This window comes from Oryzias latipes, chromosome 20 (assembly GCF_002234675.1).
Source record: "Oryzias latipes chromosome 20, ASM223467v1".
Taxonomy (NCBI): domain Eukaryota; kingdom Metazoa; phylum Chordata; class Actinopteri; order Beloniformes; family Adrianichthyidae; genus Oryzias; species Oryzias latipes.
Window position 1 is genome coordinate 21,541,735 of NC_019878.2, and position 23,066 is coordinate 21,564,800.

General features: G+C 43.9%; 1 protein-coding gene across 3 annotated transcripts in view; it reads left to right on the forward strand.

Annotated features, from left to right (window-relative positions):
• Nucleotides 1–7,086: 7,086 nt before the first annotated feature.
• The window catches only part of gli3 (GLI family zinc finger 3), a 108,435-nt gene continuing 92,455 nt past the window's right edge, over nucleotides 7,087–23,066 (forward strand). For all 3 annotated transcript variants that reach the window (XM_023950287.1, XM_023950289.1, XM_023950288.1), the window contains exon 1: nucleotides 7,087–7,517. The gene's annotated coding sequence lies outside the window, so the exon portion shown is untranslated. The remainder of the gene's footprint in view (nucleotides 7,518–23,066) is intronic.

Genomic DNA, 23,066 nt, shown 5'->3' on the forward strand with positions numbered 1-23,066 from the left:
GATAAGAATGGGCTGGACAACGCCGCTCACGGAGAGTTATCGGCCCTAACTGAGCTAATGATGACCCCCTGAGCTAGTCAGGGACTTTTGCTGTTGATCAAAAGAAATACTATTTTTAATCAGTCAGAATCCATTCCAGAAAGCACACAAAAGCGATATATATAGTCCATCTTGAAAGAATTCTGACAGCAGCTGCTTAAATCTTTATTCTGCTTGGAAGAACAAGCTAAAACCGCTTCAACACTGTTTACTTTATTAATTGCATTTTGAAGTTTTTGGACTTGGTTTTTCGGCCTTTTTCAACAGAAAATCTTCATTTGTGATTTGTTGTGACCACGATTTCAAATTCAGAAAATCCGAAGCAAAGTGAGCCCCTGAGAAAGTTGGCATGACCCACATTTCCTCTGCAACACTAGTGTCTGTAGAAATGAAGGGGGTAAAAAAAAAAGGAATGAATGGTGATAAATGGCCTTGAGTGCTTTTGTCTGAAAGTTAAGAGGCCAACATGCTCCAATCAGACAAAGAGTGAGGAAAACGAGGGGAGGATTTATCACTCTCCCATGCTCACGTCCACACACAGATAGACGGCGTGCATAATGACTTCTGAGGAGAAGGCAGAGTGATTATTTTAACTTGAAGGAAGAGGCAAAAAAAAAACGGGCGAAAGGAGGGGTCTTGGGAGAAGCCAGGGGCAGCAGATCCTCTGCGAAAGGTCTTGCATTAAAGTCGAATTAACATGCCTTTCCATTGGAGTCCATTAAATAATCATATTCATACCACACAAGGCTCTAAACCCTCTCTGTTTCATTATTCCCTTTTAATCCAGTCTGATAAGAAGGCGCGGGCGTCGGGGTCTTATTATGTCGTCATTTGGAGTCCACATGAATTCCCTGCGGGACAATATCACAGGAAAATTGCTTAAGTAGCCCAAGTGGATTTAGTTTTACGTTTATTTTTCCTGACAGATTCAAAATAGCTGCAAAAGTTGCTTTTTTTTCTTCTTCTCCCCCCTGGTTGTTGGGGGGGAGGTAGAGGTCTTATCAGTCATTCACACTAATGGCCCACTCAAGCCACCCGCCACCTCCGGCAGGGGAAAAGGTAAGATGTGAGGGTCCTGAACGCACATGCTCAGGCGGACGTGAGGGCAAGGAAATAACAATAATACTGTGAGGAGACAGACACGGCGGGAGGAAATTTTTTGGAGACTATTAGGGATGGAAACCACACTCCCGACAGTCGATTACAGGGCCTCAGAAGCTGGCCCTCATGCTAGGTTTGTTTGCCCTCTAAATCCTGCGCTCCTTGCAAACAAGCTGAAATGTCAGCCTCTTGTAGTCGTGTGTGTTCAACAGATTTGTAGCCATAAGATTAGGAGAAAGCAAACACTTTGGCTAAATCCTTTGGAGGTGGTTTTCAGGATACGCAGAGCAAACACTGAGGGGAGACCTGCAAGCTAATCTCTTTGAGTGACACCACATTCACATCACGGGCTAAATGACACATTAAGTCAAGTAACATTTTTATTGTTCAATATATTTTATTATACATAAACCAAATTCTGGAACTCATCTAACAACTGAATCCTAAAGGTTCAGATAATCCACTTTATTTCAGGTTTTATTATCCTTAGAATTATATATATATATATATATTTATTATTTTTTTTGTTTTGTTCTCAGATTCTATTGAATGACTGAATGATTATTGGTCAGTGAATTGATTTATTTTATTGTTGATGTTTTTATCATATGTATTAAACAAATAAACTAAACTACTTTTCTATTCTAGATGTATTTATGCATCTATAAATTCAGTTTTCTTTTTACATTTCTTTGCAAGTTCTTGGTAAAAAGAAAGAAAGATTTTACTTTTTTTAGTTGTTAAGTATGCTGTTTATTATTATATAAAAAAAAGAAAACACGGACAGAAATCATAAATAAGACATAAAGGTGAGAAAAAAAAGGCAAAAACTCACAAAAAATTCCTTTTTTTCGATTCCATATTTGCCACATTTTATTATTTTATATTTTAAGAGAAATAAATGGAAAATGCAGTTCATGGAAGGGTAAAAACACCCTTTGACAAGCAGCATGTACAACCTGTGCTGAGCTGCAATTAACTGTAGCTGGCGGTTTCAAGCAGATGATTTCCAAGGCTGCTGCGGTTTTGTGTTGCAGTATAATCGGAATAAAACCAAACTTAATCTGGATGTCCATATGTTCAGCTCCACATGCAACACTGGAGTTAGCAGCAATTTAGTTAGCATTGGATCAAATGGTTTTTTGCAACGGTGAAAAAATGTAAACACAGTAAGTGCAATAAATCCCTTTAAACTAGTGTTCTTCATGTCACATGGTGTAACTAAATTATATACAGGGTTTGTATCGTGGAAACTGGTAATGTTTCGAGTCACCAGCTGTCATTTAACACCGCTTTTAGAGAAAACACTTTAACCAAATTACTTTGATCACATATTTGTTCATCTTTACAGGGAAAAGAAATGCAGTTTAATGCGATACAATGCAACAGAGTATGACAACGTACACCGTGACACAATGTGACAAGACACTATGTGAAATTGTGGATGGATTTGACTTTATGGTTTGATGATACACAATTTGTTGGGAACTTTTCTTTAAGAACTAGTTATAGTTACCGCCCTTACAGTTGGATACGGGCTGCCTGGGGGTAAAAAAAAAAGGCCCACACAAAATATCAAGGTTGTATACTCCTTCGTGAAGCTGTAGAGCAACGCATTTTTGTCTACAAGCATATTGGGATCAACAGGTCGTTGACATCCCACAACACACGAGGGTAAGTAAGGGTGAAGGTGAGATGTCCTACAGATTTTTTATTTGTTCAACTACCCCCAAATATTGCACTTGTGCAATTCGAGTGATAATTGTTCACTCTTTGACTGTTACAAATTGGGAAATTACACAATCAGAGTGTGATTTGTGTGGTAATCCTATGGGGCGTCCAACGGGACAAGCACTGATGTTTTCACATGGGGTTAATAAGGTGTGGCATAAAGACACTGTACGACAGTTTCACATTTGTTCTTATGCAACTTCTATTGGCTTCATGAGTCGTTTGCGACACACTGACCACATGACAATGGTACATTTCATTCTCATGACCCATGTCCCAGGTGGCCGCATGAACCTAAAGGGAACTGCGTTGCCTTAAGGAAGCAGCCACTCTTCTCTATGACCCTCCACAAAACCCACAAACCTGTGGCACCCGTACAGATCACCCCTCTTACTCGGCTTAATGGAGCAAGAGACGGGAGTACTCTATGATACATGACGTACAGTACAGAGCAAAAGTTTGGACACACCTTCTCATTCAAATGAATGGGAAGGTGTGTCCAAACTTTTGCTCTGTACTGCACATGGTCTGTAAGTTTAGTGTAATCAAAGATCAAATGTTCCTTGACAAACCCTCACATGATCGTTGTTGTGAGGTTGTGCGCTAGACCTCAATGGTTCCAAAACGGATTTTGGATGTAGTTTTGCTGTGGGAACTTTGTTATTACCAATAGAGGAGCAATGCTCATGCAACCAAAAAACAAAATAACAAAAAAACAAGACCTTTTTATGTTCTTATGTTGTCTCAACATTCAAAAAAATGGATGTTAGTGTTTATTGACGGACAATCCTTCAGAAATCTGTGAATGTTGCAACAGCCGGCCGTTGCTCGGTTCTGCAGTCAGTGCATTTGTGGGGGTCACATCTGTCCAGACATAATGTGATCTTTCTGTTGTATCCATTTCGCTGTGACATCTGTCCAACGGCGAGAATTGAAGGAAAATGCCTACACAACATTCTGCCAAGTTTTGATTTACTGTTACTCCGTGGATGAAGCTGGCGCGGCATTCAGCTTCAGTCAGATCATCTGAAACTGGAAACACGCTCTGTCAGTTGGCCGCCGCATGTAAATTTGACACAAAGCAAAGGGTTTGCTGATGCTCGATTCTGGTGAGAGAGTGTGGGCACGATGGAGATCTGCTCAGGCTTTTTTTTTGGTGTTTGTTTGTGTGCAACTTCGGCGAGCGCACCTCCCTGCCTGCAGATCCCAGGGTCTGGAACAAACAGTAGTTCCTTCTTAATTGGGGTGAGATCTGGGGCTTAAAGAGGGCCAAGAAGGGACCTGAACCCCTTTCTTTCTCCTCCAGAATCGCTTTGGCTGCAGAGGTGCTTTTGATGTGTGCTTTGGCTCTGTGAGTCCTACTTTGGAATATGTTCTTGGGAGACCATTGGTTACTTGCCTCCAGGCAGAATCTCAATCCCCAGGATCCTGGCCCTCTTTGATGAAATACTTTCGGGAGCTGCTAACCCTACTGATGTCCATGTGCGCCTCCTCCCTCCTCCTTTACCCTCTTGTTCTTCTCCACCCCCCCCCCCCCCCCCCTCCACTTCCACTATACCACGTTCCTTGGATTCTCTTTGAGAGATTCATAACAAGGACTTTATCTCTGTGTAGTCCGGGCCAGATGAGCTCTGCCTGACAAACTGACAGGGGTATTAGCTGAGTCTTACAGAACACCTCTGTCTGTCTCCTTCTCTCATCCTGACTTCCTGTAGTCTTCAACTCAACCGCTTCCACTTTACTGATGTCGGTTCTATCATCACACAAGCCTTTGTCCCTTCGGAAATTCAATACAAAAGCATTTCATGCAGAAAATAGACCTTCCCTAATATTTTTAATTTCCTTCGGCTACTAAAAATTATTTGCAGCCGTGATGGTTTTGTCAACCGGCTCAAACAGGAATCCAACGCAACAACACAAGGAACTCCGCATCAGACGTAATTAACGACAGTAAAGTTGTTGATGGAAAATCTCAGTTTCTCATTGATTAAAGTCATAATTAGCTGGTGTTGACTTTATCAATGTAACGTACCTCAAAAATAAGGTACAAAGCCTCCTTTACAATAAATCCCACAAGTTTATGCAGTCTCCTATGCATCTGATGGGTGATATGTCACTGCAAGGATAAATAGACTAACTGCATCTAGATGGACTTGACCTTTTGGCCACACGCACACGCTAAATATCCTAGTTAAATGATTAACTGGCGATTTTCCTTCCTAAACTCACACCTCTTCATTGATTAAAAGTGTACCCTAAAGACCTCTCTTATCACATAATTTCCCTGTATATTGATTATGTATATCGATTGCACCTTGCGCTAAGAGAGCACACTCCCTGTGCTTCACAGCAGCATTTAGTATCACCTTAAAGAAAGCTCAGGAGATGATTTAAGCTTTCAGAAATCAACATTTTGCAAAGTAGGAGAACAACTGCCTCAATCAATGATGGATTTTAATTTTGACGACGATAGATTTTTTTTACTGCAAATGCTTTCAACACTGATTGATCTACATCAGAGTTCTTTTCTCTAGATGGTTTATTGCTCAGCAATTGACAAGAGTCAAACAGGAAATGTGTGATCTGTCTGAAAATTAGGGACAATCCTTATTGCGCATGTGCAAAGTCGGACCTCGAGGCTAGGTCAACCCAATCTATACCGCGGATGTGGAATGTTTTCTTCTTCTTCTGTTTCGTTTAACGGCAGTTTATCCCCAACGTACGATGATACCATCACTTAACGGACATACTGTTAACTCAGTTAACACTTTATTAACAGTTAATTTGGCAGTAAAAAAAAGGATGCAATAGCCCCAGGGGCATCTCCTCAGAGTAAACTGCCCTCAGTTCTCCACTTTCCCATAAAAATAAAAACAATCAAACACAGAGAAGAATGGCTCCATCCCGTATGGTTTCGTGATATCACACACTATAGAGAATGTCATTGTCTATAATGACAACCATAAATGGTTATACAGTGTTGCATTTAGGCAACACTCTCTCCGAAGCTCTCCGATGTTGAGTAAAGCATACGCATTTGCGTGAACACAAAGGTATTCATTGCTTAAATTGTTGGGACAGCCATACATTAGGCAAACCTGTCAGGGAATATTCCAGGGAGCTAGTCTAATTCCATTTGCTTAACTGTCGCAATGTTGGCAACAACAGGGAGTGACGTATGATTTGCCCATGTGGGGTACCAATCGGATTTCTGGGACAGACTGGGTAGCGATAGGGCCAATGTTGTTATCTGTGCTTTTTTTCTTTTCAGGCTTTGTGTCACAGCGCCCCCCCCTCCCCCAGTTAAGCAGCTGTTGATTTGCATAAGCCACTTGCCTTATACAGGTTTGCCAATTTTTCACCCGCAGATACCCCGTATCCACCTGTAAGGGCAGTTATGTTTAAGGTAAAAGATGTGTTTGTGTGTTTCAGGGTATTTTCACATTCCAAATGATGGAGAATGCCAAGAAATGTCTCCCCAAATATAGCACGCCAATTGTTTGTTTGTTGTCTCAGTTTTATACACCAAATGTAATCAGACCTGCGACCTCTTTACCTCTGCACCATGGCTGTGTCCCTTTTTCAGGACATAGTTTCTGCAGAGCGGCAGGAGTGGATTAGAAATACTCCTCTGAGCTGTGGTGCAGAGTTAGCCCGCCCTCGTTGCCCATCATCCCTCCCACTAGCTTACAGCCCCTCACAATGCCAACCTAACAATTCGTAACAAAAAACAGTTTAGATCCAGCTTCCAGCTCAGACGAGGAAAACAAAGACGCTGATGGAACTATTTGTCTGCAAGTGGATGCATCAGAATGGAGCAGAGCAGGGAGCTTGTGGCCCCGCCCAGCATTTTTTTACCCCCTTTTTTTTGCTTCTAATTCACAAGACTTTGAATACATTAACAGAGAAATGAATAAACAATTTTAATATTCTTGAAAAAATGCCTCAAGAATGTTAAAAACTGCATTTTCATCGGAGTCCGTCTTTAAAACACTTTATTTAAAAAAATAAGTTTAGCCATAATAACTTTTTTCCAAAATGTTATTGAAGTTTTTGCTTTTTGCGCAAAAGTAAAAAAGAGATAAATACATAAAAAATAACAGTTTAGTTTGACTTTTTTTAACCAAAAAGAAAGAAAGAAAGAAAGAAAGAAAGAAAGAAAGAGGTGCGTGATTCAAAAAAAAAAGAAAAAAAAAGAGGGAGGCTGATAGTAAAGGAGGGAGCAATCCGAAGGGAGGAGTCAAGTGAGGGAAGGAGCAGCTGGAGTCCCACACTTCGCTTCTCTCTCCTCTCGAAAAAACGCACTAAATGTAATAACGACTGGCCACGCGTTTCTCTGTGTTTCACGCACATCTGCGCGCCGCTCTCGGCACTTCTGTCCGCGCGCTGATGCTGGTAGTTTGGCTGAAAACGGAGGAGAAAGACAGACAAGAGGAGGGAAAAGTCTGGCTGCGCCGTTTTGGAGTTGGAGTGGCTGCGTAAAAAAACAGAGAGAGAGAAAAAAGAAAGAAAGAAAGAAAAAAAGTCCCAAGAAACTTCAGAGACACATCTGCAACTTCAGAAGAAAAGAAGGCTTACTGTTTTTACCCTTTGAAGACAAGAAGAAGGAAGAACAGAACAACTGAAGGAGTCATAAGCGGAGAAAAGTAAGTAATTAGATAGAAAAGCGATTAAAACATGGCGATAAAAAGTTAAAAACCTTTTCGCTTTTATGTCAAACATTCAAAATGAGCTACATATCGGTGTTTTATGTAGAAGTTAAAGTTTTTTCTAATAGTTTAGAGCGACTCCGCTTTCCAAGCGGTGATTAGAAAAAAAAGTGTCCTGGATGCGCCGTGAACGCACCGCTCATAGCCCCGCGTGCTTCCAGCGGCGCCGTGTGTACTTTAGAACTTCTTCAAAGTTCTGTAAACTTCTGTAACTTGTAAATTAGTTGTGTGCCCCCCCCCCCACCCCCCACCCCGCGTGTACTATGTCACCAAACAAACAGTTTATCTAAAACTCCGTAGGGCGTTCAGGATCAAAACTTTATTGAAGTGAAGAAAAAAAAACGCGTGGGTGTGCTGCGGTGTGGGGACCCGCATATGCGCATGTGTGTTCATATTTCAGCGCCTGGTATTGATTAGTTTGAGTTAAAAAAAGAAAGGGGGGCAAACTTATAGAAGCACTAAGCTGGAGGAAAAAAACTAAAATGTTTGCTCAAGAACCATTATTTTGAAATTATCCAATAGCAACTCCTACATTTTACATTTATATGATTTTTAAAATAATACATAACAGGTTAAAATATATATTTTTCAAATGGAAAAAATAAAAAACATTTTTATTGCAAAAATATTTAAATCTTTTTGGCACTAAAGTATTAAAAAAACTTCATTGAAAATGAATCCTCTCTTTTTTTTAATTGCTTTATTTTTTATAATTAACAGGATTTTGTCCCCAAAAGTCACTTCCCAGCATGCTCAGTAATGCTGCTGACAATTTGTATTTTCAAACCAAGCCGGTAAAAAGGCTAAAGAGGACGCATCACAGCGTTTGAGCTTTTGTGTGCTCAGAGAAATTCAAGCTCACCACTGTGGGGTCTGCGTCCCTGCAGGGGTCCATGTGGGGGACTTTTCATGGGGGCCACCTAAAATAGAAAAATGTGTCAATCCGCCATATTTTACTTCCTCACAGTTGATTTCTTTGTTTATAAAGCGATCGTTCAAAGGTTACACCAAAAATATTTTGAAGTAAATGCAGAAATAATTAAACTTTATGTGGGCTTTTAAAAATAGATGCAAAAAAAAAGGATCAAATGCGTGAACAGAAGTCTGTTGTTGGACATAAAAATGTTTGTGTGCTCCCGAGCCTCCACATGTGCAGATATTTGTTTAAAACTTTCCCTCCTGTCCTCGCCAGCTGTTCCACATTTTATCTGCTTGCCTGCTCTCGGGTTTCATACTAAACGACGAGGGTCCGAGGGGCTCGGTCAGGCGCTGCAGCTCAAATCCACCTTTTTTCTTTACTTTCTACACACGGCGAATGATGAAGTTGTGACTGGCGTGTGGTGAAATCTGTGGTGAATTCTACAATTAAATGAGATTGGTGGAACTCTTAGTATTATTTAGGAAGATTTTTTTTTAATTCTTGGTCAAATTTGTATTTTTTTTAAAAAGGATATCATTCAAAAATGATAATAATGTTGTAATAATTCATTTTTTGATTATATAAAAATGATTAGGCCTTAATAATAATATGTTCACAGCAGAAAAATGATTAAATCATAAAAACATTTTTTTGGTTTGACAACAAAATGTGATTTTTCTGCTCACTTTATGCTTTTGATTTAGTGTTTTTGCTTTAAAGTGATAAAAATGTATAAATTAAAATACTTTTTTTAATTGAAAACTATAATATTGATCTTTGCATCTTAATTTTTGTTTGATGTTGGCAGAAAAAAAAAGTTTACAAGACGATGAAAAATGCCATAATAATAACATTCTGCACTTAAGGTAGAATTGAAGGAACCATCCATCACTTTCGGTGCTTTCTGACCAAAAAAAAAAAAAGGAAAAACGTTATTTAGTGCAGTAATAAATGCAATAAGATGCTAATCTACTGGAATGAAATGCACAACTTCCTCACCTGCTGTAGCCAGGAGAGATGCATCACTGCCGCTCCGCCACTTCAAGTTCACACGTGAGGAGCGAGAGGGCGGATAGCGTTTCCCTCCGCAGGAATCAATCCGTCTGATAGCAGCAGCTCGCCGTTTTATCTCAACTTTTAAGCGCTTCATTCCTGCAGTATAATGCATGAATACAAACACCTGTGACCCAGTGACCTGGCAGAATAGGGGCTGTGGAGTTAATGCAGAGGGATGACATGCTATTACTTTTTTGAGGGCTTGTGACCTCTTTTTTGTTTTTTTCTCACAGCTTCCACTTTTACCAGAGGAAATACCTGCTATCAGGTTTGGATGCCGGAGACACTAATGAGTTGTGTTGTTGTGCTAATGCCGCAACCTGAGGCTGTCAAAGAAGTTAAAACCAGGCTAACGAGAGGGAAGTTGATTATCCCTGAGATAATGAGGCCGGAGAAAAAAAAAAAGGACCTTATTGGTTTAAAGGCGACAGAAAAACCATCAAATGTTTAGTGGTTTTATAGCGACGTAAACGCTTGGCTGGTGAAAGTTTGGCGTGATTAGCCGTTCCGTCCCCTGGCATATAGTGGAGTTTGATGGCCCCCCAAAAAAACCGAAAGGCCCCCACTTTGATGATTTGGTACTTTGATATGTTGACATCAAATGAAACAGGCACAGTGGGGAAAGAAAGAGGACAAGTCAGAGAGAGGTTGTGATTGAGAGGGGGGGGGGGTGCACAAGAGTGGTGAGAATGTGTGTGTGTGTGAGAACTTGGGCTAAACCTGAGGAGCGTCAAAACGTCTGGACGCATTTGCGTGGCGAGGAGAGACAAGACGGGGTCTTTGGGCGTGAGAGGGGCTTCTTCTTGGCCTCCTAATCCCCAGGCCCAGCCATCCCTTCAGGGCATCCCTCAGATCTGACTCTCTGGCTCTCCTCGCCGATGAGCCAGCTCCGCCAGCAGATTTAATATGCTATGTGTTCCCCCTCCCCCCGGCTCCCCTCCACCTCAACCATCATTGTCCCTGAGCGGGACCCTCGCTCGCCGTTTCAAGGAGCCTGCTAAAGGCACCTTTCAAGCTGGGTGATGTCTTTGGATAAGGGGAAAAGTAGGGATGAGAACGGGATGAGACTCCAGATAGCAAACTGCAATTTTAGATATGTATATTAGCTGCATGCAGGAGTTTTTCCTTTAGTTTCTCTGTATGCACGCTGGCCGTTGCAGTCTCATCACAGCAGAGATGCATGCATGCACTTCCTGCTGCAGATCAACGGTTACTCAAGCACAAGTTTCCTTTTTTTTAACCTTCATTTAGTAGAAACTGTTAGCATAAAATAAGGACAAAGATACAAAAGTAGGAGCTCAAAATATGACATTTTTTTTAATATCATCAAGTTTTCCCAAACAAAACCGCTTTGCATGAAGCAAGTGGTTTAAAATCACAAGTGTGCTTGACAGATTAGCATAAAGAGCCGTTGTAGGTCATGGTAAATTTTAATGCTAATAAGTACGCCTGTGTGCCAGCGTGCAGAGTGCCTGCAAGCGTTTGCTTTTTCTCAGCCACTTGAGGAGAAAACAGGACAAGTCACGCTTGCATGTGGCCGCCACTCATCCCCTTCTCTGTTTGCTTTGGCTGCTGTTAAAATGTCTTTAGGTCTGCGGTGTGAAGTGTAGCCGCGAGAGGCGAAGGGCTTTGGCTTTGAGGCCCGAGCGTAAAGCCGGGGAAGCGGTTTGCCGGGTCCGTGGCTGCAGATGCGTCAGCTTTGTGGCGTCCGTGAGGAGGTCTGTGAGGACACGTGAACCCGCCGCTCGCTGTGAGCAAGGATCTGTCCTTCTTCTCCCTGAGGTGTCAAGCCTGCAAACATACTTTTTTGTAAAAGATCTCAAATGAAAAAGTACTGTGCTGCTCTCATAATAACCTCCACTCTTTGCACCTTCAAGTCCCACGTCCATCTATTTAAAAAAGAAAAGAGCCTTTCCAGTGGTCTTTTTATTACGATTATGCAGATTTTAGCAAAGAATCTGTCGTTTTCTAGGACATAGTTTCTGCAGAGAGACAGGAGTTTCTGTGGGCGAATCCTCCCCTGATTTCCCATCATCCCTTTGTTTACACTATCCCGCCAAGCGAACATGAGCAGTAAATAATATCGGAGCCATCCGGTGGTACAGTGCATCAGAATGGAGCAGAGCCGGGATTATCTGCTCCTGATTTGCACTGAAACGCTCAGAAATGTTATTTTTTGGCTGAATTTTTTTTAAATATATTTCCTCTATCGTAAGAAAATGTTGAAAACCCGGCCGATAAGGTGCTGAATACCACTGGCCTAAACCTGTCCTCTGCCCCCTGAACATGCTTGGGATGCTCCTCATCTCCTTCCTCTGTGGTCCTGGAGCACCCTGGAGGGGGAGGCCCGGTGTCCCGTATGAACCCCCTCCATGGTGTGCTTCTCTGTAATGAATGCTAACAGTAATAATGCCTCATCTTGGAAAAACAAAAGCCCCCGACTCCACTATCTGAGCAAATTTCGGCCCCAACCTGAGAGGACCCTCCTTTGACAGCGCAGCATTTGAAGACTAATCGTTTTTTCTCATGCAAAGCATGCTGTTTTAAGAGCCCGGGCCACGAGGGGGGAGGAAGAGGGGGGCTGCGCTTTAACAAAACTCTGCAGGGAGTGAGGTACTGGGGTTTGGGCAGGAGAGAGGGAGGGGGGGGGGATTCCTCTCCCCTTTGCTCCTTTCACAAAGCCCCAGTTCCTTTTAGGGTTGGGTGGGGGGTAGGGAGCGGATGGTGGAACATCCAGGAGTTTCTTGAAAGAGAGGGACCCGGGCCCGTTTCTGTTGACAGTTTGTCATTGGGGTGTGGGTGGGGGTCCTTTAGCTTCCCGGGGAAAAAAAAAATGCAGGTCCGGCCTCGCCGTGACAGTCCCGGAAAAAAGCGTGGGCCTGTGGAAATTTATAGAGAAACAGAAATATTAAGGTGTAGACGGGGGCCTAAAACGGCTCTAGCTATTCCTGCCAGGCTGGTGTGTTTATTAAGAGTGGTAGACATGCTTTGGAAATATATCTTATTCATGAAGAAAAGGCGGGTTAGACTTCCTAAAGAATTCATTATATTCCCCCAGATGCGGCTTTGTGGGCCGCAGCCGTCCCTCGGAGGACGTGGAGCGTGGAGCGCAGCGTTGTAAAGCCTCCCTCCGTGGACGCGGGAGTTGGAAGGGTTCCATTTGTCAAAGGTGCTAGAGTCTTTTTCCCCTTCTCAACACTTTCTCGGCTCAGCCTTAAACTCATTGTCTGAGCGAAGGCAGGACATTAGTCACCGCGACTCGGCGGGAGCCCGAGGGGCTGAGGACCGGCGCTCTCCGGAGCCCGGGCCGGACAGGGGAGGGAGGGCGCCAATGAAAAGGTGAGGGCAGGCCGAGAAAAAGGGAAGGGGAAAGCGAGAGAAAAGTGAAGAGGAGGGTGCGGAGTATGTGTGTGGGAGAGGGAGGAAGACTGCGGAGGGGGTTTAGAGGGAGTGGAGTCTGGAGCTCTACCTCAGGGCTCAGTGTGTAAGCCCCTGTCTACCCCCCCAAAGCTGCTTTCACAAAGAGATTTACAAGACAGGTCTTCGGTGTGCTCTGCAGCCCCTTCATTACGAGGGTGGAGAGACGTGTATGTGCCACTTGCAAAAACGGACCTTTCTGCACTTTACATCACCCACGCCGGAAAGATTTTTCACTCAATGTTACCAATCTGGGCAGGTCAGACCCGCGCCAGCCCCTCTGGGGGCGCTGCGAATAAACGATTCCCTCTGGTGGCGCTGTGCGGGTGTGTGTGCATCCATGTGTGAATGTATTTCACAGATTCTCACATACACCAGATCCTGTTAGCTTTTGGAATTATTTATAAAGCCTGGCTTTTGTGTGGCGCCCTAAGTCCCTGTCTCCTCCCATTACTGCCTACGACTCTACCTGGGCTTCGCTCAGCCCTCAAATGCTCCTTCCTGCAGGAAGGGGTTACATCTAAACCCTCTGCCGCCACCACACTCACTTTCTTCTCTATCAACGGGCTGCACAGTTTGTCCCTCTTGAAAAGTGGTTTTCCCATTTGGACCGGCAGTATCCGAGCGGACAGATACGGTTCGGAGAGGTGTGCAAAGTCGCGCCGCGGCCCGTCCCATCTGGCTCTGATTACCCTGTAATCCGGGGAGGTTTTTTTCCCTTCTTTTTTCCTTCCACGGAAGGAAGGTTATAGTGTGCTTTAGATGCTAATGTTTGTCTTTTATTGAAACAAGCGGGAATGCGATTATAGCGACCGAGAAACAAAGTTTCTCATCTTCCTCTGGCATTGGGATCAATGCAAACCAGTTTGTGTGCACTAATAAGCCATTAGAGCACACTCTGTTGGGCAGATTTACATACTTCCACCAGAGAACTGATGAACTAGGTTTCGTATCCTAGAGGTAGGAGTTATTGTGAGTGATTAGCAGGGTTGGAGGATGTCAAGCGCCCGTGAAGCATGAGCTGGCCGATCCCCCTCCCTGCGACCGGCGGTCCTGTTTGATAGGTGCCAGATTGCATTGCTGGAAGCCAGGTTGTCTCGGCTTGTCAGCCGTGCGAGGTGGAGGAGGGGAGATGCGCGGATGATTACAGTACACCGTTCCTCTGATCTGAATCATCACTAACTGTCTCTGCTGGAAAGGCTGAACCTCCACCGCGAAACCAGCTGCTTCCCAATTAACCCCCGGCACCCGTCAGATGCTCCAATTATGGGCCTCTCCTCCTCCCTGTGAGTTCATTTGGCTTTGGTGGCATGCAGAGGTGAGCGTGCATGCGTTGACTGTATAGGAGAACTGGACTGAGTGACCCCCACCCCCCACGTTCCAAACAGGAAGTACCTGCTGGCTCCAAAAAGCCAAAATCCCGTAGACTTCCATGGAGAAATAGCATTTAAATCCTCTTTTTTCCCCCCATTTTATTGTTTTTTGTTGCCATTTATTGAAGTTTTAACTGTCCAATCAGATGATTGGTAATATCAGACGGTCTCACTGGGACTGGTTGACATGGCCAAAAAAAAAAGTATCTCAGAGTTTTTCACATGAAATTCAATTTCCGATTTTAATCAAAAGTTTTCTTCCTTCCTTTACTTTCTTGACCAATAAATCCAAATGACAGAATATATTTCACTAAAACTGTTTTATTCTAACATGTCCTTTGGAAGTTGGCCTAAACACAAAGAGCATCTAAATTTAAGCGGTAAAAATGTTTGTAAACCATTGCGGCCGGTGTTTTGGGAGCTACCGCTAGCTTGCTAATTCATGGTTCTCCCACTTTTGGTATCAACACCTTCAGACAGATTTTGCATCATGTGGTTTGCTCCGAGTCTGGAGTTCCAAAACGGAACCAGTTCCATTGAACTACACACATCCAATGCAGAGCCTGGCTTTATTTGGTAGGGGTGTGGACGTCCAACAAGCTCACTCCTGATTGGAGAGTGGTTGCCATGGAAATTCAGACAGACTCGGATGAAGCACTGCTAACTGTCCAGCTCCAACATGGCGCCTGAATTGACTTCCTTTTTTGTAGCTGCAAGTAAAGCATTTTATAACGGGTGACGTCAGACCCGCTCAGTCCAGTTCTCTGATACAGTCGATGCTTTGGACGCGTTTGCTTTGCCGGACAGCTCCCAGATGCGGTTGAGGCGGTGCTGCTAACAGCCGAACGCACCCAGATGTTTGTTTTCCTCGCAGTCGCATCGTCTCGCCTGGGGCGGCTGCCTGTCTAATAACAGTGTTATTCACGCCAGGGATTTTTATGGGGCCATTTTATGACTCTGGAGTTTGTGGGAACTTTTGTTTCGGTCTGTCAGGTTCTGTCTCATTGCAGTGCTTTTGTGTGGAGTTTCTCCCAAACTCTTCAAAAAAACCCGAAAAAATTCATCCGTCTCTCATAAGCGATGCTGCGTGCGTCGACGAGTAGGAGTGTTGCTGTAGGTGGGATGCAGGTTTGGCAGCACTTCCTCGTCCTCGGAGACTGTGTGCAAAGCCTACGAGCCCGAGCGGAGGGGTGGGGGGGCTCTGCGGCTGATATGAAAGTGAAGGGAGAGAGTTGTCTCCCCACGCCGCCGTGGGGAGAGCCGTCAGGGAGATGGAAGTCTCTGGGACTCCCTCAGAGCTCTCGCTGTCTTTGATCTCATTCCGGCGCCGCCGCAGACTCCATACTGCTCCATGGAGCACACTCACCTGCTGTCAATCCCGCAACACAGGCTCCTTCCTTGTTCACTCGCAGGCCGGCCATTGAGCTCTGATGTGAGGCTGCTTTTGAAAGGAGATAACAACTTTGGAATCAATTCCCTTTTTCGAAATGTATTGATTTTTTGTTACCATTTTGACAAGTTTGTTCAAAGCTAGTTCAGGTACTGACTGATAAAAGTGTTGACAGGTCAGCTTTTCTGAAAGTTTCAGGTCATCATATATGCTAAATAAAAGTCCTTCTTTTCCGTGGAATGTGTGACCCAGAGGTGCCCTTTCCAAATCTGTCCTCATCCACACAGGAAGTCTAGTGTTAAAGTTGTCTACCCCCCCCACAAGCTTTTATTTCTCTCTGCATTCCTCGGACCGACTGAGGCTCATTTTAGGACAGCTTCATTCAACATTCCAACATCCAGATTTGTTCACCCTCGTTTTTCCACGTCTTCCGTCGTTCGGGTCCGGTTTTACCAGGCGGGAGCCCGACACCGAGACAACTTCATCTCATCCAATTTTCACCCTTTAATTCGCTTTAAATGACATGGCTGCAAGGGCTGGGCCGGGAATTAATAAGAGCCAATAAAGCCCCCCGCTGGGGCATCAAGGCCAGTCTTTAAGTAAACATTATGACTTCTTGCAGGGGGATTCAGGGGCAGCACTTGATGAATTGTGGCGGAGCTCGGGAAGGGCTAATTTCTCACTTAGCCGTCCTGATGGGGCTAGCTAATAGGCCTTTGCTTTGCCTGGCTGATTGTCTGCGGGCTTTATTATTGTGCATTATCACGCTGCCCCCTGGCTGTTTTGAGTGTTCGGCCCCGGAGACGCCGGAGCCCGTCATTAATCACAAAGCAGCACTGACTCATTCTGCTTCAGCCCTCATTCCAGTGACACGCCGCAGCAGAGGAAAGGGAGACTGCAGGAGGCAGGGAGGAGAGATCATTCACAAAAAGCAGAAAAGTTAGCGGGCCAGCTTCACTCTAGAACTTGTAGCGGTGCAGCCTTTCTTGTATACTCCTGTCTAAAGTGCAGAATGCGTCCCTCTGTGCGTGTGAAGAGGAGGCAGAGAAAGAGTTTTTCATCACTACAGGAATGCGTCTTCCCTGCACTCATCCGCTCCCTCGGGTCCCCTGCCTTATTTACCTTGGGTTGCACTTGCATGTGGAAAGCGGCAGCTGCTGCATCTGCTCATGCACACACGTTCCCACACACACACACACACGAGTCACGCTTTCAAGCGTGGCAGCCCGCCGTGTAACATGTACTCTTTTGGTGCCGGAGCACGGCGAAGGATGTTGTTGTCGTGCTCTGCTTGTGGCGTCGAGAAGGTTTCTCTGTAGACTAGCGTGAAGAGTGTTTTTTTCCCACTGCAGCTCTGACTGCATGCAGATCCTGTTGGCTTTGTGTTATCTGCCATGTGCAAGGGCGACCTGAGCAAAACGTCAGGTAGTTGCTGAGGGATGCAACCGTTTTTTTTGTCATCTTTAAACTCTACGAAGTAAACTTTTAAAGATACAAAAGTAGGCGTGTTACGATTAATCAACTTAATTGATGAATTGATTTATATTCTTGCAATCCAACCAGATTAATCTGTCTGAGGCAAGCTGTGAATCAAATGGTCCTATATATAACATTATGAAATCATTTCCAAATGCATCAAATCGACTATATTGCTGTTGGAAAATACTATTTGGAAGCCAGAAATGATCAAGCCATTAATCTAGCAAAGAGGCGACCATACTGTGTGGGAGAATGTTCCTTGAATGTGCCACAGTGGGCTGGACTTTAGGAAACTAAAAATGTGAATGGATTTGCCATTCATTCTACCGTATTTTCCGGACTATAAGTCGCCCTTTTTTTCATAGTTTGGCAAGGGGTGCGACTTATACTCCGCAGCGACTTATATTAGAAATAAATTGAAATAAATACATTGTTAACCCTCCTGTTATGTTCATTTGTGAGGAACAGAGATGATCTTCCTGGGTCAATGTGATGTATGAGGTATGTTAAGTGTTAAGAGTATGTTAAGTGACTCAGAGAATCAGCAAACATTTTTTTACAGTAAAATCTTGAAGGCTAACAACATAATATTTTATTTTCCAATGATTTCATAGATTCAGAAATGCAATAAAAATGACAACTGTTTCTAAAAATACAGGATGAAAACAGAGTATTAGTTGGCCAATGATGCTTCATGAAAAGAATAAATAAATAAGTATGAGAAAGAATTACTGTGAAATTATGAGATAAACAGTCTGCTATGATTGTGTCATATGAGGTTGTGAAAGTTATTAGTTCTTGGTCCCAGATTTTGTCAAATAAATTTCCCGTCAAAAAGCGACTTATGCGACTTATCTGTGTTTTTTCTACTTTATAATGCATTTTTGGGCTGGTGCCACTTATACTCCGGAGCGACTTATAGTCCGGAAAAAACGGGTAGTTTAATTCTAGTTGAATTTTTGGCTAAAGATGTCCTGGATCCAGTTTAGGTCAGTGAATCGGATGGTCCAAAAAGAACCAAAATCGACCGAATCGGCTGAGCGATCGCAAATTACGATATGAAATGAATTGTTACAACCGTGAAGGATTATTTTGTACAAACACACACACAAAAAAAAAGGAAAAGTGTTTGATCAAACACGGAAAAAAAAGTGGAAGCAGGGGAAAACCAGCACTGCGCCACAAAGCTGCCGGCGTTATCCACCGTCTCAGCCGTCGCAGCCCCAGCTGCAATAAAACAAGTTGCTCAATTTGAAATAAATAAATAAACAAGATAATAAGCAAGGGGGCTGTGAGCCCGGCCTCCATTGTGGCGCGGGCTTTATTTGCCCCGTCTGCTGGGTAGGGAGAGCCAAAGAGGCATCGTGTAAGCATTATGATTACATCGTGTGGGTTTGTTACGTGGGAATGTAAGATGCTCTCAGCTCATTCTGCTGAGCGGCGCTCAGGGTCCCTCACCAGCCCTCCATATGAAGTGGAGGGGTCTGAGGGACCAGGACGCATGCGAGGATAATCTTATTAGCGGCGCTGAAAGCCAGTGATGGGCTCTGTTGTTGAACTGTTTGTCCTTGGGAGAAAAAAAGCGCTCCTGATAGGAGCAGGCTTTCAGAGTTTGTGGATAGCATTTTTGAATAATGGGAGGCTATTAAGATTATTCACCCCTCCAAATAGAAATAAAAAACCCTTAAAGGTTCATGCTAGAATTTATTAGATAGTTCTCAGATTCATGAACTTTCAAGTCCAGCTTTGGTCATCTTTTGATCTCTTTCCAAAGTGTTCCAACTGTTTTTTTTTTAAAATTATGATTCAAATTTGAAAGAAAAAAACCCCAAACTATCGTGTTTAGGACATAGTTTCTGCAGAGCGGCAGGAGTTCACAAGACATTGTCCTCTGGGTTATGGGCGGGACTGTGGTTGAGTAGACCCACCCCCTTCCCAATTATCGATCTGTTTACATGCTCCCCCGCTAGCTTACAGCCCCTCACACTCCGAACCGAACACACAACAAAAATGGCAAACCACATTGGAGCCAGGGGCCAGCTTCAGCGAGGAAACCGAAAGGATCCGTCTGTCTGCAAGTGGATGCATCAGAATGGAGCAGAGCAGGGAGCTTGCGGCCTTCCGATTGTAGTTTGGACACAACAGTTACAAACATTTATCAACCGTATTTTTTTGTCTGTTCCTGATTTACAACAATTTGAATTAAAAAATACTCAGAAATGCAAATTTAAGCAGACTTTTCTTCAAACCATCATGAGAAAAAAGCCACAAGAAGATGTTAAAAACACAATTTTTCATTGGAGAGGGTCTTTAAATGTACAAGAGGCTGGTCTAACCCAAATTTAGCGCCATCTGGGCAAAGTTTTGTTGTTGAATGGGAACCACAGCCACCAAAATCCAATACCCCCTCCTTCTCTTTGCCCTTCGAGCTATAAGTGTTGAACACAGCATGGAAACCTAAGTGTGTGTGGTTTCCTCAATGAGCTCTTGGGTTTGGGAACACCTCCTGGGTGGGGAGCTTGAACCCAAGCCCTCTAAGCACTTCCCCTGTCTCCTGAAAGAGGCTCCTCCCCTCTGGGTCGATTCACCCAGAACCAAGCGTCGCATGCACATTCAGCAAATGTCGCTAAAGAGCTCGGGCCCTGCCTCCTCTTCAGTTTTCCAGCTGGGACGGAGCCCCTTAATATTGTTGGCAGAGCTGCGAAATGTGCAAAACACATATTGGACACATGAGAAAACATGTGCAGGCATGCAGGGGGCTGAGTGCATGCGTGTGTGTGTGTGTGCACGCATACCTAAACACACGTGCAAACACGCTCCTCCCTCCCTCCATTCATTTTCTCCCGCTTACTTTTATTTTTTTCTCACACAATCTCGCTCCATCGTCTGCATCTCCCATCTCTCCCCTCCCCTCGCCGTCGCTGCGCCGCGGTGCGTTTGTGTGCCGTTGATAAGCCTAAGATAGCAGATCTCGGTGGTCGCTGATGTAATGATGATGAATGCTGCGGTGCTGCCAGCCTCCCCCTCGGGGGGCCTTCGACACTGAACAGTCGGCCTAATGAAATGAACACAAATACAGTACCCTGTCTGTGAGGGGGGGGTGCCAAATCTAAGAAGACACTTCAAGAGTTTATATATAAATGTCCGCCACTTTGCAGTGCGCGTGTGGATGTGTGGCATCAAATGAAGCTGGTAAAAGCGTCTTCAAACAACTAGAAGCTGTGATTTTGTTTTATACCATTAGTGCTCGTTGAAGCCGGCATAAAGAAAAGGAAAACTGCTTTTTTTTTTGTTCAATCAAAGGCACAAGTTTTATTTTGTGTTTCACTTTGATCTGTACAATTTTGTAGATGACTTTCAACTTAGCGTCTTTGTCACCAAGGCGTATAATTTATGTAAAATTGATTTGGTTAATGTGCTTATAATTTTTTTTTCTTTTTTTTTTCAGAGGAAATTGTGGTGTTTTAAACCCGTTTAATCGCCTCCCCTTTTCTGTGTGAAGGATTACAGCTGAACACAAATAAAGATACACCCTCTTTCTCCCTCCTCTAATTGGGTGTAGGACAGACTAATACTCTTTTTTTTTTTTTTTCATTTCGGGGTAAAATCTGCTTCTCGTGAGCGGTCCACTCCAGGTCTCTTTGACGCACAGCCTCGAGTCAACGGCTCGTGGCTGGCGTTTGATCTCGATGGCAACAGGTCAAAGGGCCGAATGAAAATGCACCTGAAAGTGGGAGGAGCAGAATCCTCCGTCCTGCAAAGCTCAGGCCCAATGAACGCACATGTGGCGGAAGATTTGAACTTTTTTTTTGTTTTTTTTTGGGACAAAAATGAGCAATAGCCCAGCCAAAAGCAGAGACGGGAACATCTGCAGGACTGGGTGTGGGCGACCAGGTCAGGGGGATTATGGGTGAAAAGGTCCTGCTTTTAATTGCTGCTTTGGAACTGTGGCCTGCCTTACCAAACACAAAAGGCGCGTCAGACACGCTTCAGTGGCTCGGACTTGTGAATGTTTGCCCCGAATAGTGGAATGCCCCGCTTTCTCCTCGTCCCCCTCCTTCGTTCATAGTCCCAACCCCTGAAATTTATGGGACTCCGTGTTCTTCTCTCTGGGATCCCACTTACCTGGGCTTGATAGAAAGCCGAGCGTCTGGAGTTTTTCAGATTGGGTCATTAGAATGGAGGAACTGGAACATCTAGACTTTTTCTTTTTACTTCAACAAAAGGCTGCGCAGCAAGTCCATCAAACGTAAGCTGAAGAGAATTCAGATGATATCTGTGGAGCAGGACGACCGTGCCTTTGGTCGGAGACGACTCCTGCTCTTGTATTCATGTGGGAGTGATTAGAGGACAAGCTCTTGTTTAATTCCCTTTTGATTGGTAGGGGTGTAATTGCATTGTCCCCCCCCCCCCTTGCTCTTTCGCTTTTTCTTTTTTGTAAGCCAGAAATGACTTACAGATGTTGTTGTCGGGTCAGAACAGATGACAGACTGTGGTTTTTCAGGGGGTTGGGAAAAAACAAACAAAGCACACTGTGTTTGTCTGAAGCTTACCCCTCAACACTTCCCCCTTGCCTTCCTTCCTTGGGGAGTTGGTTAAAAAAAAAAAAAACACACCCCCTTATTCTTCCAGTCTCTGCAACTCTACCGTTTTTTGCATCCTAGCTGTCTTTGGATACAAACATGTTTATGGCGTGGAAGACGATTAAAAAGTACATCTGGGTAATTAGCTGTTCTTTACTGGAAAGAAAATGTTTGTCAGACTAAATATTTCCAGGAGTTTTCCATAAATTATGGGGCTGAAATAAAGGCTTTGTATTGGACCAGAAGAAGCTGTCCTGTACTTTGTATAAATGAGTAGCTCTGGTGTATCAACATCCATAATCAGAGGACCTCCGTGACCTAGATAGAGTTTAGCTTGTAGACGGCCTCTAAGGTGCTGAACTGAGCAGCGTGTCTGCCAGACTGTTGGCTGAACCCCTTCTAAACCCACAGACAGTATTAACTTGAACCACCTTTATTCTTTGAAAGAAAAATTGCCCGGCACCATGATACTCCCAAAAGGGCCTTCAAACAAGCCTTGTTTTTTTCAGGGCCGTGAATGTTTCTCTCTCTGTGGGATCCCCTTAAGGTTTCTGCTTTCTCTCTGGAAAGACCGCTGGAGAAGGATTATCAGTACATCCACAAGCTGCTTTCACGTCTATTCGGAGGTATCAAACTTTATCAGGGTGTCCCGTTTTACTCTTTTATTGAGCTGCTGTTTTTTGTTTTTTGACAAGAAGTCAAAAGTTTTGGTTAAAATGAGGTTTGGTTGTTAAAGCGCGAGGAAGTTTGAGACAAGCATTTAAGAGCTGTGCAGGTTTGAGCTCAAATTAATCACTGTGAGATAGTCCCGACTGAGAAAGGGAGACTTGGATCTGATGTTTTTCTTGGAATTTCGCAGAGCAGAAAAAGTGCCCAATTCATATTGAGTTTGTCAAGAGATCCATTACTGAAAAAATAGAATATATTCCATGCTTTCAAAGAAATTCCTGCGTTGTCAGAAGTGGGATGTCAAGTTTATTTAAGAATTTGCGGCTTAAAAATGGGAGCAGCCCCGGAACTGATGAGCAAGCTTGACAGATGAAGCTTGTGTTTTGCTGAAAAAAAGCAGAAATATTGATGAACATTAATAGTGGTGCAATATGGTACAAATCATAGTTGAAAAATGGCAACAGGTACTTCCTGAAAAGACACATTTCAATAAATTTGAATAAAAGTGTGACCAAAAGAGGAATTTAACTCTGTTTAGGACCAAAGAACACAATCCTGGTCCACCTGAACTGAGGGTCCTGGTATTTTGGTGCAGTCCAT